The sequence below is a fragment of the Panthera leo genome, chromosome D1 (genome assembly GCF_018350215.1).
Source record: "Panthera leo isolate Ple1 chromosome D1, P.leo_Ple1_pat1.1, whole genome shotgun sequence".
Classification (NCBI taxonomy): Eukaryota; Metazoa; Chordata; class Mammalia; order Carnivora; family Felidae; genus Panthera; species Panthera leo.
In genome coordinates this window covers 49,574,543-49,592,674 of record NC_056688.1, presented here as the reverse complement: position 1 = coordinate 49,592,674, position 18,132 = coordinate 49,574,543, and the positions used below count along the sequence as shown (strand labels likewise).

The following is an 18,132-nucleotide window of genomic DNA, read 5'->3' as shown; positions in this document are numbered from 1 at the left end:
GAACATAGACCAGAGGCTATAGGGCCCTGGGTGGAAACACAGGGCAGGCTGTGGGCACAGCTTGATTCCCAGCTTTTAAATATTTAGATATATGGTATGTGGGTCTTCATTTATACCCCTGCCCTGAACCTTGCAAGTATTAGGGAGGGTCTGTTCACATGTTACCTCCAAGTCATAGCACCCACCTCTGAGTACCTTTTCTTCACCGCACTACTAGGGATGAACTGTGGACAACCAATAACTATACTTCTGAAAAAAAGAGGAAGCAGTAACTGAGACCATGGTGGCTTTCCCAGGCCAACATGAGCTGCTTTGTTGACACCTATTCCCTCATAACCAGCAACCTATTGGTTAATAGCAATCCATTTCCTCTTGATTAGGCAACAGATTAGCATTGTTATCTTTGTTTACAGCAAACCAGTAAGAGGAAGTATGAATTCACATCATCTGAAGAGGAGAGAATAAGCCAAATACTAAGATAAAAATATAACTTGATACAGCCATACCTATGCTGAAAAATATGAACAGCTGAATTTCTATGATCAAAACCATGTCACTTTCTTCCTGAATCCAGAAGTTAGTTGAAAAAGAAGTACCAAAGGATACACATATACCAAGCATAGAAACAAATATTTATCCATATATTGAAGGTTGGCAGTAGGGGAAAAAAGGGGAACAAAAATCAGTATGTTTAAAATAAAAAGCGACCTTGCACTTTTAGGTATGTCTTGAGCTATCAATGAATTAATTGCTTGATCAATGCAGCAAGAGCCCTTAAGAAGCTCGTCTCTGCAAAAGGATCCTGCTGACAGAAGGTTAACAACCTTCCAATTGCAGCTGCCTCAGTAGGCTTAGGAAAGGAAACAGACTTGTCAATGAGAAAGAATGAAATATGGCCTTTTGTAGCAACATGGATGGAACTGGAGAGTGTTATGCCAAGTGAAATAAGTCATACAAAGAAAGACAGATACCATATGTTTTCACTCTTAGGTGGATCCTGAAAAACTTAACAGAAGACCATGGGGGAGGGGAAGGAAAAAAAAAAAGTTAGAGAGGGAGAGAGCCAAACCATAAAAGACTCTTAAAAACTGAGAATAAACTGAGGGTTAATGGGGGGTAGGAGGGAGGGGAAGGTGGGTGATGGGCATTGAGGAGGGTACCTGTTGGGATGAGCACTGAGTGTTGTATGGAAACCAATTTGACAATAAATTTCATATTAAAAATAAAAATAAAATAAAATAAAAATAAAAACAAAAACAAAAACCAAAAAAAGGAAACAGAGCTGAGCCACATGTGAGGATGTCACAGAAAACTGACATTCAGAAGATTCCAGACAAACATTAAAACAGCTCACTCCTTGGTCCTATTGACAGGTCTGCCAACAAAGAGCACTTTTAGGAAGGAATGGGGATTTGACATATATTTTTCAAAATATTTTCACACTACTGAGACGCATTTAATAGCCCCATCGAAAGTTTTTAAAAGATTGTTTTGAATTATGCAATCTATTTTGCTTTGGTTCTGTTCAATTCAGCAAACACCTTTCTGAATACCAATCAAGTGGCTAGTTAAGGTGCTGGATGTTGTGCTTTCAAACATGAAAAACATAAGCCCCTATCTGCAAGGAATTCATAGTCAAATAGGAAGTGAAACACAAATCCACTAATAATTAGAGAGAGAAGGTTATATACCCTAAAGTAAAGTCATCTGACCTAGCCTGGGTTCTTGTCTTATGAACAGAAGCCTATCTAGGATTGAGTTCAATATTGTTTGTGTGGAAAGATAAACTGTGCAGCCCCCTCACGTCTCCTCCACAGCTGGGCCCTCCTCCCGGCCTAAGTGGGAGCAGGCAGGGGTGCCGCCAGAGTCCCCACCACCCCCAGCATCAGCATGGCCAGGGCCTTGAGCCCCATGGTGTGGATCTTCTCATGCCGGTGCAGGTTGGAGCACTGGCTGAAGCTCCTGCCATCGAGAGGGCAGGAGGAGGGCTAGACACAGTGGTGGATGCGCTGGTGGGCGGTGAGGTGTGAGCTGTGGCTGAAGCTCTTGCCACAGTCGAGGCAGTGGTAGGGCTTGTGGCCCGTGTATGTGCAATTGTGGGTGACTAGGTTGGAGTGCTGGCTGAAGCACTTGCCGCACTCGGGGCACATGTAGGGCTTGACCCCAGTGTGGGCGCACCGGTGGGTGACCAGGGCCGAGCTCTGCATGAAGCACCGGCTGCAGATGGGGTGCTTATGGGGCTTGGCGCCCTGTGGGGGTGCCCTGGTGGGTGACCAGGTCCAAGTGGCGGGTGAAGCACTTGGCACAGCGATGGCACACATAGCACTTCTGGCCCGTGTGGATGCCCTCGTGCTGGATCGGGGTGTTGTGCTGGCTGAAGCTCTTCCAGCCGGAGGGGCAGGTGGAGGGCTTCTCGCCCGTGGGCATGATCTGGTGCCAGAAAAGGTGAGAGCTGCCTCCAAGCTCTTGCCACAGCCGGTGCAGGCGTAGGATTCTTGACTGTGTGCGTGCGCCTGGTGGGTCACCAGGTGGGAGTGCCAGCTGAAGCCCTTGCCACAGAAAACATTCCGTAGGGATGCTGCCAGTCCCTGTTACCCGCCAGGATCCACAGCTAGTCCCAAACAAGAGCACTCAGAGCTAATCCACAACAAATGTTAGTACCTGCTGTCCACCCCCAATGGGGATGTACCTAAGTTGGCTGATCCATTTTCAGCATTTGGCAGATCCTATGCCATCTCAGCTCAGAAAGCTCAAACTGTGAGCTCCTTGAGGACAAAGGTTTGCTTTTTCTCTCTCCATCCCTACACTTTAACAAAGTTAAATTGAGTGGGCATTCAATAAATATTTGTTAGCTGAATTAGCATACTTGGTGCTGTTCTAGCTTATTTTTAGTTGCAGTACTATATATCTATAGAACATACTACTTCAGAAAGTTAAACTAACTTGCCGCTGCAGCCAGTAGGCTGCAGTGCAGTGATAAAATCTTACGTCTACCTGAGCCAGAGACCATATGACCCCACTCTTGCACCACATTGCTTTTCACACAACACTTAAATGAACCAGATCCTTTCACATTTCATCACAAAGGAATAATAGAAAATTTGGAATTACATGCAAAAGACAGTTAATAAGGAAGAAATGTTTGGTTACAAGAACTTTCCCTGGAACTTCTCCCATAACAGCAAGTTTCCTACCTTCCATGTTGAGCTAACTCTATTCTGGATACCATAAGTATCCTGTTTATCAACCTATCTAATACTCATAGGAGAGAGACTGGTTCTACTATTCCTATTTTATGGCTATGGAAACTAAAGTTAAAAAGCCAAAGACACAGGCTTTGACAGTTGATAGAACTGAGAACTGAAAACCAGGACTCTCTGGCTCTAAATTTACAGCCTAAGTACACGCCTAATTCACTTCTCCGGAATAAGTACAAAGTTTCATGTTATTATGATCTACTCCAATGATCAGTGAGAATCAACATTAAATGCTAGATTAAGGATATTTAAAGTGCTAGATTTGGGGTGCCTGGGTGGTTCAGTAGGTTAAGCATCCAACTTCAGCTCAGGTCATGATGTCACCAATAGTGATTTCAAGCCCAGGGTCAGGCTCTGTGCTGACAGCTCAGAGCCTGGAGCCTGGTTCAGATTCTTTGTCTACCTCTCTCTCTGTCCCTGCCCTGTTTGTGTTCTCTCTCTCAAAAATAAATAAACATTTAAAAATAAATAAAGTGCTAGATTTGTCCTAACTAGTAAAATGCCAACAAACTCACTAGACACAGTAACAAATGAACTACTTAAAGTCTAAAAGGTGTTCCAGACTAGGGGGATACAAAATGAAATTTTCATTTCAAAAACATTACTCTAAATCATGCACAAAAAACAACTTGGAAAGGGGCAAAAATGGGCAAGAACGAATACAAGTAGTCCAGGTGGAAGGCCATTGCCATAATCCCAGTAAGAGTTAACAATTCTTACTGAACTAAGGTGTTAAGTTTGGATTTTGTATATCGGCCTCTATATTAACAGCCAATCACTGCCCTATCCTGGGAAAGGTCTGGTAGAAGATACTATACGCAAACAAATGTTTTCTCTTTCCAATGTTTTCTTGAAGGAAAAAAAAAAAACCTGAAGGAACAGATCATTCAAAACTCTGTAGCATCTGGGCATGCTCTGGACTCCATTTAAAGAGAAACTCCTCAAATCATCAATCCATGGCAGCACAGAAGCACTAAGAAGAATATCTGCTAGGGAGGTCTTAACAGGTTAATGGAAGACAAGCAGGAGTTACCTGTGGCACAAATATGCTACACTGAGAACTAAATCTGAGAACCATGAAAAAGACTATAGACATTAAAATACCAAAAAAATGGCAGCCCCCTGCAATAAACTGTGAGAACATATTTTGTTTGTATGAGAACAAAGTGAATACAACCATACACCTGGGAACAACTCAGAGTCAATGAGAATGAACCTACACAAGTGAAAACAAATAAAGTTAATGAGCAGAAGAAAAAATAATGTACTTCTAGTTCTGTTTTTCAATTAATAGCTAGGAGGCAGTAGCCATTAGTCACATTTATCTTACACCAAGCATTTTCCCCATAAAATAACATAGGAATAGTTAAGAGGAACTTCAGTCTTAAGTTTATTTTGAATTAAATTCAAGAATCTATTAAGAACCCACTGTGTGCTAGGAAATCTGGATGCAAAAATGAGTAAAATATGATTCTGACCCTCCAAGCACTCACAATAGAAAGAGAAAGCTGGGATATAACTTTTAATTATGATAAAAGCAGCTATAATTTTTTCAAGCAGCTAACATATGTCAGACACTGTGCTGGGTGCATCCATATATTATTAATCCTTAAGCAACTCTGACATGGAAGGTATAATTATTCCCATTTTTATGATTGAGAAAGTTTAGACTCAAAGAGGTTATACAGATTTCCCAACAACATACACTCAGATGACAATAAAGCCTCCTTTACTATGAGGCTCATGTTCTCCCCATTCTACCACACAGTCTTTCCAGATGTATAGCCTAGAGGAGGGAAATAGACTACATCCAGGAGCAAGATATGCAGTGATATCCTGAGGCAGTCTGGGGCACCAGCTTAGATAGGAAAAAAAAAAAAAAAACCTTCCAAGCCTGATCCTTCTGAGAACTAATGCAAAATGGTCAAAAACTGAAAGATTGTGGCTGAGTCATTGCGTAAGGATTGCCAAGAATCAAAGCTAAAAGCCAAATTCTGTCCCCAAGCAACCATGGCACCAAGACTGATAAACAAAGCAAAAAGGGGAAGTATCAGCAGACAGTGAGAATGGAGCACAAAGACAAAACCACTGAACATCTTCTATGCATAGATTCCTTCCTTGAAAAATGGAGGCACCACCTCCTAATGGGGTTGTTGTGGAACTCAACCAAACTAATAAATGCAAACAAGCATCATAGTAAAGTTCTGTATAAACAGCAAAAATCAAGATTATCATGAGGGACTGCTGTGAAGACCTTTGGCAGATGTAATTAAGCTTGCTAATCAGCTGACTTTAAGATAGGAACATTATCTTTATTATCCAGGTAGATCCAATATAATCACATGGGCTCTTAAAAGCAGAAGAGGAATTAGAGAGTTGCCATGGAAGAAGGCAGGAGAGATGAGGAAGGAAATGTTCAAAGAGATTCAAAGGATGAGAAACACTAGGTCTACCATTGCCAGCTTTGAAGATGGAGGAAGTGAGCCACAAGCCAAGGAATATAAGCAGCCTCTAGAAGTGCAGAACCCCTGGCCAACATCCGGTAAAGAAATGGGGACCTCAGTCCTACAACTACACAGAACTGACTCCACCAGCACTCTGAATGAGTATGGAAGCAGATTCACCCTCAGAGCCTCCACAAAGGAGTGATGCCGTGCCAACACCTAAATTGTGGCCTTGGGAAATGCTGAGCAGGGAAGCAACTGAGCCCTGTTGTACCTGGACTTTTGACCTATAGAAACTAAGAGAATATATTTGAGTTGTTTTAACCTGCTTTGTCTGTGATAGTTTGTTATAGCAGCAATAGAAAAGCAATACACACTTGCCGATTATTATTTAACCATCGAATTAACTCTTTATCTAGGTAATGTCTCGTAATAATCTTACACACATTTTTCCCTAGTCAATTCTAACTTCAAGAGTCCCAAAATTAGAGCCTAAAGACATTCAAACTTTCATCTGCCAATTTGTACAGACAGGTCTAGACATAAACATGTGAATTGTGAGACTGATTCTTTACATTGGCAAATAGGTGGACACTGAATACTACAATTGCAAAAAACCATGTTTATTTTTAAAATATTAACAAGAATTAATTATCCTTTCGAAAAATTAAATTAAAAATTCCACCATTATTAAGAGTACACTTACCTTGATGAGCACTGAATAATATATGGAACTGTTGAATCACTATATCGTACACCTGAAACTAATATAACACTGTATGTTAACTACACCAGAAATAATTTTTTTAAAACCCATCTTAAATAATTTTTATTAATACCCCCTAATATTGTTCAACATCTATGTACAGCTCTTATGTTTATCATGCTGATTCATGAAAACCTCTGGAACTACATATTGAAACACAAAGAGAAACATTTCCTATTGGAGGCTGGGCAGTGCTAGAATAACACATTGTTAAGCAAAATCTATTACAGTCATGCTACCTAAGAGGAGAGATTCAACAAGATGATAATTTTGCCTTCTCTCTTTATCTAAAGCTTCTGCTATTCAAATCTTCCCTGTATTCATGATATGAATGGGCAAACCCACAGAACTTCAAGTATTCAGATACAGTTGTCTTTATTCTGAGAATATAGGGCAAGAGATATGAAAAAGTATTTCCCTGGGGCCTGAATGGTGGTACTTAAGTGAGCTAATATTTGGGAAATGGGTTACAATATACCAGCGTTAAGCACCAGATTCTAAGTGAGAGAGCTATCCATAAGCTCTTAAGTAAGTTTTATTTTGGTGTTTGTCATCTGCATGGCCCAATAAAGCACAGGGCCCTTTATAGGGACCCCTCTTGCCCAACTTTTAAGGGTGATGCCATACCTTAAGGTGTTAGCCTGAAACCAAAGGTGCTACTTCTTTTGATTATGCCCTTTGAACAGCATACTATTGTGAAGGTTAGATAGGTATCTCTGCAATGATACACAACAGAAAATTAAATTTGTGCTCCAAAAGCCACATGCATACATACCTACACACAAACACATACACATAAATACACACATACACACACATACTTCTATGCATATTCTGAAGCCAGTAAAGGGTGCTTCCTTACAATAAAAGTGTGTTCATTGGTTTTCTCTAATTTAATCAAAGTTTGCATTATTTTGTGAGTTAAGAGGTGGATCCTCTACTGATCAATGAAGGCCAATTGCAATATTATTCCTGGTGCCACCACTACATAATTAGAATCATCCTAATTACAAATAGAAGTTGGAAGCACTATGTGGCTAGAAAAAACTCTTAAGTTCACAACAGAAACATAAAACTTGAGTAAAAGATCCATTAGAAAAATGTGCCTTCAGAGTGATGATAAATGCTTCACTCATCACTTTTACTGCCAGATTCGAATGATTACCAGATGGTTTTAGTAATTAATTTGCATTCAGCACACAAGTATTGAGCAGTTAACATGCATTCAGTGGGTTTTTCTCTGTTACTTTCTCAGTAAAACAAATGTGGGTTTAAATAATCTATACTCTGTTTTTCTTCCAAGATCACAGCCCCAAAATCCCTACTCTATAAGTTAATCTTTCTCTTTATTATACTTTCCTTCTTCTCCTGCTTCTTCTCTTCCTCCTATTTCTTTCTTGAAATGAATGTTTGAGATGGTAGCTTCCATTCAAAATCCCTTTGGCCCGTCCACCAGCACAGAGGAGTGAGGTATGAAAATTTATGGTATAGTATTTTATATAGGACATGTCAGAAGCTATATATACACATATATTAGAAACAGTAATATTCCTCGAATGTAGATATTCAAATTCATACCCAAGTTCAAATAGAATGAAACAGGGCACTATGGAGAGGACATGAACTTTAGAAACAGCCTTGAAATGGAATCCCAGTTCTTCCACTTGCTAATTATATGACACTGAAGAGCTTAATTAAATTATCTGAAACTTAGGGCTTCCTTGGTAAGATATGGATAAACCCTAAGCTATTTTAAAGTTTAAAAAAGACAAAGTTTATAAATCACATAGCACAAGGCCTTACTCATGGTAAAAAAAAAAAAAAAAAAAAAACTGTTGGTTCCTTTCCCTAACAATTACTGAACTGTTACCACATATCAGATACTCTGTTATACAGTTTCAACTATGTATTTCACTGAATGCGTGTTTCATAAATCCTGTGTGCAGAGGGTTCCAGAGGGAGCCTGATATCAGTATTAAGTATGTTAGTGGGAAATTGGTGGGTAGGGGCAGGGGGCCAACTCAGGTTCTGCTTGCTGTATATTGGTATGTATTTGACCTCAACCTTGAGACTGAAATCCATAATCCAGTATAGGGAACAAAATCCTCCTATGTCTCAGAGAAAATCTCAGACAACAGATTTGTCCTGAAATAGGAAATATGGAAAGTGGTTAGAGTCAGGGCAGAGATATTAGCTAAGTATAAACGAAAAGGGACTATTTAGACTAGAAGGCCATATGATGTCACTAACATCTTACCACTGGTCCTAGAGAGAATTTGTTTCCAGTTCCTTATTGTCTTAGGGGCTGCTATAACCAAACTACCATAGACTGGTTGGCTTATAAACAACAGCAATTCATTTCTCATGGGTCTAGATGCTGAGCAGTCCAGGATCAAGATGCAGGCAGATTCACTATCTGGTGAGAGCCCACCTCCTGGTTCACAGATGGCTGTCTTCATATGCGATCATCATATCCTCATGTGGTGGGGCTCTCTAGGGTCCCATTCATGAGACCACAGGGAGCCCTTCAATCTAATCACCTCCCAAAGACCTTCTAATACCAATATATTGGGCACATACAAATTTTGGGGGAAGGGACACAAGCATTTGGACAATATCACTGATATGTGTAATTCTTTTTAAAAAATACAGAAACAATAAAAACTTAATCAAATAAAAGTAGAGGCACTAACCAAAGAAAGGGTCAACACAGAGAGGGTCATTTCCTGGTCTCAGTAAAAGCAAGTATTAGAGCAAGGAAGTGGAGAAAATCACATGGGCCCAGGAGAAATGATGACAAGTTGACAACTGTTAGACTGGAAGAACAGCCTAGCCCCACAGATGGAACAGTGCCATCTCAGCTATCATTTGAGCCACACAGAAGCAGCAATGAGAGCCCCAGCCAAGATCAGGAGGAGACCTTACCAGCAAGTGGACATAAAAGGCCACCTAGGCATTACTAGGAGAAAGGAGGAACTCCAGCAAGCTCACTAACAGACTTCACCATATCCCCATCTCTCTCACTAGTTATCTTCACCCAGATGTTTGGTTGGAGATGAAGGGACAGCATCAGTTTCAAGAGAATAAAATACTACACATATTACTATAGTAGACAATTCCTATTTAACAAAATAAAGATTCGTTGGATAGCTACTACGTATCAAGCATCCTGCTAGGTGAAAAGGATACCAAAATAGATATATAGACAATAATCTATGACAAAATAAAGCAGCAAATAAAAGTTACCACATAAAGAGGAGATGGAGAATAGTGAGTTTCAAATTTCCAAATATAACTCTGTTGTTATCTACTGCACATATTTTGGAAGAATAAAGCATTTGCATTTCTATTTGATAATCTGCTAAATATTTTTCTTCTCCTGTGGACTCCATATACATACTAAATGTTGAGACATTTTAAGAGTCTGTTACCCCAACACAGTATGCAGAACTCTAGAAGCCAAGCTTATGCCACTATATTGGATGAAGTGGTGTACCACCCAGATGTCTCTTCAGTACTGTAATGCTCAAGGTCCTCCAGAGAAACAGAATTGATTGGCAATTAGATGCATATAGATAGATACATGGTAAAGATATAGAATATAGACAGTTTTATTATAAGAATTGACTCACACTATTCTAAAGACCAAGAAATCTCATAACCATTTGCCATCTACAAGCTGGAGAACCAGGAAAGCTGCTGGTATGATTCAGTCTGAGTCAAAAGCCTTGAGAACCAGGAAAACTGACAGTGTAAGTTTCTGTCCAAGTCTAAAGGCCTGAAAACCAGAATCACTGATGTCTGAGGGCAGGAGAAGATGAATATCCTATCTCAGGCCAAGAGAACAAATTCTCCCTTCCTCCACCTTTTTGTTCTATTCAGGCATTCAGCAGATTGGATGATGTCCACCTGCATCTTCATTATTCAGTCTACCAATTCAAATATCAATCTTTCCCAGAAACACTCTAACAGACATACACAGAAATAATGTTTTACCACCTATCTAGGCATTTCTTATCCCAATCAAGTTGACACATAAAATTGACCATCTCAAAGACCAAAGATTTCCCCCCAAGTGCCAGAAGTTCTGACAGCAGACAATTCTTAGCTGTCAGTCCTATTCAGGAAATGTCTCAACTGAAGAATTCCCAAGGCCATGGCTCCTGTCAGGGACAACTACATCCAATGACTGACCAATATGAGGGTATAAAGATGGAACCCCTGCTCATACCCATGCAGATAATTTAGAAGGGCCATCACAGGATCAGAGCTCCCATGGGGTCGGCTAAGGCCTTCACTGAGAATACATCATAGCCCAAATTCTCTTTTGCACAATCCTGCTTTTTTCTCTTCACTTACGTAAGTGTTGACCCCAATGGTATTCCCTAATAAACTTCTTGCATGCTAATCTCTGCTTCCCAGGGAACCCAAACTATAATACCTTTGATGCAAGATATGAGATATTCTTCTAGAGAATCTGACCAGCTTAAGGAAAAAGACCTCAAAGTAGTGATATCAAGGGCTCCCCAGTGAAAGTTTTCAGCCAGGTTTCTGTGAGGTAAAACTCACAGTTGGCCAGAAAACCCACTCATGTTGAAAAGAAGCCCTACCAATGTACATACAGCTCATAATTAAGTTTTTTATACACCACTCTTAAATATAAAATGGTCAACAATAATCACCAGCTACTTGAGAAAAACGTTTTAAAATGAAAGAGAAAGGCCAAAATAAACAGAAGCTAGTAATTTAATAAGTAAATAGACTATACATGGAGATATAATCAGAAAAAATAATCAATAGTTGAATCTAGGAAGATGGCAGTGGAGTAGGAGGACCGTAGCCTTGTCTTGTCCCATGAATGCAACTAGATGACTATCAAATTATCCTAAATAAACCAGAAATTCAGCTGAAGACTGGCAGAACAAACTCTATAACTAATGGTTGAGAAGAGGCCACATTGAAGAAGGTGGGAGGTGTGGAGATGTGATTTGGGAGAGAAAGGGATCATGGCCACTGCAGTAGGGAGGGAACCACTGTCAGAGAGAAGGGTTAGAGACAGACTAACACACAGGGGAGTGCACAGGGAAAATGAATCTCCATAGCAATTGGCTTGGAAAGCAAGAGGGACTGAATTCCATGATTTCTGACCAGCAGGGCATAAAGCCTGGAATTTTAAAGGTCAGTGGCCTTGGCTGGGATGGAGCCCAGAAGGTATTATGCTGCTCTTAGAGAAAAGGCAGGTAAACAAACCACAGACACACAGTGTAGAAACAGTGATCTGAAAAGCATCTGAGGCACACAGTGGGGAAGTTCATGAAGAGAACCCTGCAGGAACAAAGGAACTGGCTGGCACCATTTCCCTCCTCTACCACTCAGCATAAGCACAGGGCCACCTGCAGGAACCAGCACAGTTCCCACACTTGCTATCTAATTTGCTTACACCAAGCCCCACCCCACCATGCTCTAGTGGAAGTGCCCTGCTCAGTCACATTTACCCCAGTCCCAGCATGGTGGGCACCATTCCTCAGAAGACCAGCCCAAACCCCTACCAACATCATGTCTCCTGACACCAGAGTTTTGCAGAACTTTGGCTCAGATGGCAGTGGCAACAGGTCTCATTTCACAAACAGACCAAAGCACACCTAGTTAAAATGCAGCACATTCAGTCCAAGGACCAAACATTGCCCATGACAGACAGAAGTCATTTCAGATGATGGGCGTAAAGGATAAAGCAGCCAGGACAAAAGAGTAGAGGGCACACAGCACACACTGGAGACACTCTCAGAAGGATGAAGCCCTTGGGGCACCTGGGTGGCTCAGTGGGTTAAGCATCTGACTTCAGCTCAGGTCATGATCTCACTGCTCTCAGTTTGAGCCCCAAGTCAGGCTCTGCGCTGATAGCTCAGAGCCTGCAGCCTGCTTCATATTCTGTGCACATATTCTGTGTTTCAGATTCTGTGTCTCCCTCTATCTCTGCCCCTCCCCAACTCTTGCTCTCTCTCTCTCTCTCTCTCTCTCTCTCTCTCTCTCTCTTTCACACAAAAATAAATAAAACATTTAAATTTAAAAAAAAAAAAAAAAGGACAAGACCCTGAGGAACAGAGAACACAACACAGCAGGGCACTACAGGACTTCTTCATAACACCATTACCCTTAAGAAAAGAAGACAGAGCTGAGTTGCCTAACACAAAGAAATAGGCATGTAGACTTAGACAAAATGAGAAGACAGAGAAATTTATCCCAAATGAAAGAATAGGACACGGCCATGACCAGAGATCTAAACAAAACAGATATAAGTCACATGCTTGATACAGGACTTAAAGTAATGATCATTAGGATACTCACTGGACTTGAGAAAAGAGTGAAAGACATGAATGATACCCTTAACACAGAGAAAAGAAATAACATGACAGAGATAAAGGATACAATAAATTAAATGAGAAACACACTTGAGGGCATGAACAGTAGGATGGAAGAAGCGGAAAAAATGAATTAGTGACCTAGAAGACAGAGCAATGGAAAGTAATCAAGCTGAACAAAATAGAAAAAAAAAGAATTTTGCAAAATGACAATAGCCTTAGGGAACGCAGTGACTCCATCAAATGTAATAGCATTCATATTATACGAGTTCCAGAAGAAGAGAGAGCAAAGGGAGCAGAAAATTTATTTGAAGAACAATAGTTGAAAACTTCCCTAATCTGGGGAAGGAAATAGGCATCCAGATCCAGGAAGCACAGAGAACTCCCATCAAAATCAACAAAGGCAGACCTACACCAAGACATATTGAAATTAAATTGGAAAAATATAGTGATAAAAAATTTTATTTCATTTTTTTAATGTTTATTTATTTTTGAGAAAGAGAGACAGAGAGACAGAGAGAGACACAGTGGGAGCAGGAAAGGAGCAGAGAGAGAGGGAGACACAGAATCGAAACAGGCTCCAGGCTCTGAGTTGTCAGCACAGAGCCCAACACAGGGCTCTAACCCAAGAACTGTGAGATCATGACCTGAGCTGAAGTCCAGTGCTTAACTGACTGAGCCACCCAGGCGCCCCAAGAAAAAATTTTAAAAGCAACAAAGAAGGAGGGGGAAGAGGAGGAGGAAGAAGAGGAGGCGGAGGAGGAGGAGGAGGAGTTACTAACATAGGAAAACCCATAAGGCTACCAGGAGATTTCTTTTTTTTTTTTTTTTTTTAACATTTTTTTTTTTATTTATTTTTGGGACAGAGAGAGACAGAGCATGAACGGGGGAGGGGCAGAGAGAGAGGGAGACACAGAATCGGAAACAGGCTCCAGGCTCCGAGCCATCAGCCCAGAGCCTGACGCGGGGCTCGAACTCACGGACCGCGAGATCGTGACCTGGCTGAAGTCGGACGCTTAACCGACTGCGCCACCCAGGCGCCCCCCAGGAGATTTCTTAGTAGGAACTTTCCAAGACAGAAAGGAGTGGCATGAAATATTCAAAGTACTGACAGGAAGATCTGCAGCCAAGAATACTCTACCCAACAAAGTTATCATTCAGAATAGAAGATATAAAGAGTTTCCCAGAAAACCAAAAGCTAAAGGAGTTCATAGCCACTAAACCAGCCCATCAAGAAAGAGTAAAAGGTAGTTTTACAGTGGAAAAGAGACCAAAAGGGACAGTATAAAGGTAGGAAACACAAAAACATTAAAAAATAATATTTCCGTAAAAAAATTAGTCAAGGAAGTCACAAACTAAAAGGATGTAATATATAATAAAATATACCTTAAATGTGGGAAGGAGAGGAGTAAAAAATGGGTTCAAACTTAAAAAACCATCAACTTAATACAGAGTGTTATATGTAGAAGAGGTTATATACAAACCTAACGGTACCACATATCAAACCACTAATAAATATGCAAAGATATCACTAAAGAAAATCAACAAACTATGAAAGACAAGAAAAATAAGATAAAATAATCAGAAACAACCACAAAACCAATAATAAAATAACAATAAATACATATCTATCAATAATTACTTTGAATGTAAATGGACTAAGCACTCCAAAGTACTTACTTTGAAAGTAAGGGAATGGAGAAATATCTATCATACAAATGGATGTCAGAAGAAAGCCAGAGTAGCAATACTTATATTGGACAAAATAGACATTTTTTTTCAAATTTTTATTTAAATTCTAGTTAGTTAACACACAATTCAATATTGGTTTCAGGAATAGAATTCAGTGAATCATCACTTACATACAATACCCAGTGCTCATCATAACAAGTGTCTTTCTTAATACCCATTCCCCATCTAACCCCCTCCCTCCATCAATCTTCAGTTTGTTGTCTACCTTTAAGAGTCTCTCATGGTTTGTTTCACTGTTTAGCTCACTGAGGCCAATCAGTGCTGGTGGGCTAATGCTGAAAATGTCTTCACCCTGCTGTCTACTCTCCAGAGTGGGAAGTTCACACCCTCACAGTTATGCCTTCACAGATGCACAATCACCCCTCCCATGCCCCTGGCTTCTGTCAGCTCCCCCCCCTTCACTATCTGTGTCTAAGCTGTCCACCCTCCTGGGTTTTATCTCAGGAGCAGTTGCATTTCAAAACCCCATACGTCAGACACCCCCACAGCTTGTACCCACACTGATCCCCTGGGAGAGGGTCTTACCATGCTGTGGCCAGTACCAGCTTGTCTGAGAAAACCGCTGCAAGACTGCATAGTGGCAGCGGCATGGAGTTCATGGTAAATCTTGATACACAGCCAGCACCAGGTTTTGCTGCCCTCAGCTAGTGTCTTTGTTCCTACACCAGTGAATGGGCAGCTGTATGGCACCTGCAGGGTCTTTTGCCAGTGGAGAAGCCATATTGCCACTACAAACTGCACTCTGAGCAGAGGAACCACTTCTCCCCATGTGACCCAGGGGATCCTCAGACTGCTGCCTGCTCCCAGGGCTCAATCCTGCTTCCTCACAGAAGCACCACCAGGCACTGAGCTACAAAACTTCAGACACTGTACTCCGCTGTTTATAAAAAACTGGCAGTATTGAAACCCTGTCCTTTGTCCCCACCAATGATTTTGTGGAATAGTTTTCTTGTGCAGTCCCCTCTGCATGTTTTCACTCTTTCTCTCCCTCCTTCTTTCTAGCTACTTTCAGGGGGAATGCTTTTCTTGTGTAAACACTGCAGCTCTTCCCTCTCCCAACTCACCTCTCTGCACCAGGTGTCTCCCACATTCTCCCCCTCAAATTATGCACTTTGTTCTCTTAATTCTCAGATCCATTTCCTAGGTGCTCAAAATGATTTGATGTTGATCTACCTGAAGGGATGAGACAAGCCCAGGGTTCCCTTACTAATCCACCATCTTAACTTCTCCCAGGACAAAATAGACTTTAAAACAAAGATGGTGACAAGAGACAAAGAAGGGCACTATATAATAATATAGGGGAAATCCAACAAGAAGATAAAACAATTATAAATATTTATACACCCAATATAGAAGCACCCAAATATATAAAACAGTTAATAACAAACATAAAGGAACTGATGAATAGTAAAACAATAATAGTAGGGGATTTTAACACACCACTTACATCAATGAACAGATCATTTAAACAGAAAATCAACAAGAAAACAATGGCTTTGAATGATGCACTGGACCAGATGGATTTAACATACATATTCAGAACATTCCATCCTAAAAAAGCAGAATACACATTATTTTCACTTGCACAATGAACATTCTCCAGAAAAGATCACATATTAGGCCACAAAATAAGCCTCAACAAATTCAAGAAGGTCAAAGTATATTATACATATTTTATAACCATAAAGCTATAAAAACAGAAGTTAAACACAAGAAAAAATCTGGAAAGACCACAATACATGGAGGTCAAATAACATGCTACTACTGGGATTCCTGGGTGGCTTAGTTGGTTAAGTGTTCGACTTCGGCTCAGGTCATGATCTCATGGTTCATGGGTTCAAGCCCTACATTGGGCTCTGTGCTGACAGTGCTGAGCCCAGCAGGCAAAGTGGAGCCTGCTTCAGATTCTATGTCTGCCACCTCCTCTGTCCTTCCCCCACTCATGTTCTCTCTCTCTCTCTCTCAAAATATAAAATAAACATAAAAAAATAATAATAACAAGCTACTCAACAATGAACTGGTCAACCAGGAGATCAAAGAAGAAATAAAATAGTATATGGAAGCAAATGAAAATGAAAACACAACAGTCCAAAACCTTTAGGATGTAGCAAAAGCAGTTCTAAGAGGGAAGTTTATAGCAATACAGGCCTACCTCAAGAAGCAAGAAAAATCTCAAATAAACAAACAAACCTTACACCCAAAGGAGCTAGAAAAAGAACAAACAAAAACCAAAACCAGTAGAAGAAAGTAAATAATAAAGATTAGAACAGAAATAATTTACAAATGAAAAACAATAGAACAGATCAATTAAACCAGGAGTTAGTTCTTTGAAAAAAAATCAATAAAGTTGATAAATGTCTAGCCAGACATATCAAGAAAAAAGAGAAAGGACTCATAAATAAAATCACAAATGAGAGAGGAAAAATAACAACCAACACTACAGATATACAATTATATGAGAATATTGTACAAAAAAAACTATATGCCAACAAATTGGACAACCTAGAAGAAATGGATAAATTCCTAGAAACATATAAACTACCAAAACTGAAACAGGAAGAAATATAAAATTTAAATAGACTGATAACCAGCAAAGAAATTAAATCAGTAATCAAAACACTCCCAACAAACAAAAGTACAGGATCAGGTGGCTTCACAGGTGAATTCTACCAAACATTTCAAGAAGAATTAATACCTCTTCTCAAACTAATCCAAAAAAGAGAAGAGAAATGAGAACATCCAAATTAATTCTAAGAGGTCAGCATTACCTTGATACCAAAACCAGATAAAGATACCACTAAAAAAGAGAAGTATAGGCCAATACCTCTAATGAATACAGATGCAAAAATCCTCAACAAAATATTCACAAACCAAACCCAACAATGCACTTAAAAAATGATTCATCACAATCAAATAGGATTCATTCCTGGTTTGCAAGGTTGGCTCAATATTTGCAAATCAACCAACAATAAGAGAGAGGATAAGAACGAGCAGAAAAAGCAATTGACAAAGTTCAACATCTCTTCATAATAAAAACCCTCAACAAAGTAGACTTAGAGGGAACATACCCTCAACATAATAAAGGTCCCCTATGAAAAACCCACAGTTAACCTCATCTTAAATGGGAAAAAGCTTAGAGCTTTTCCCCAGGTCAGGAACAAGACAAGAATGTCCTCTCTCACCACTTTTATTCAACATAGTACTGAAAGTCCTAGTCACAGCAATCAGACAACAAAGAAATAAAAGACATCCAAATAGCTAAGGAAGAAGTAAAATTTTCACTATTTGCAGATGACATGATACTATATATAGAAAACCCAAAGACTCCACTAAAAAACAGCTAGAGCTGAAAAATTCAGTAAAGTCGCAGAATTCAAAATCACTATACAGAAATCTATCACATTTCTATTCACCAACAATGAAGAAGCAGAAAGGGAAAGAAAATAATGCTATTTACAATTGCATATCAGATGATTACATACCTAGGAATAAGCCTAACTAAAGATTAGGTGAAAGATCTGTACTCTGAAAACTCTAAACCATTGATGAAAGAA

General features: G+C 39.9%; 1 pseudogene; it reads right to left on the bottom strand.

Moving 5' to 3' along the window:
* Positions 1–1,835: 1,835 nt before the first annotated feature.
* LOC122201186 lies at positions 1,836–15,177 on the bottom strand (annotated as a pseudogene).
* Between the last annotated feature and the right edge of the window lie 2,955 nt (positions 15,178–18,132).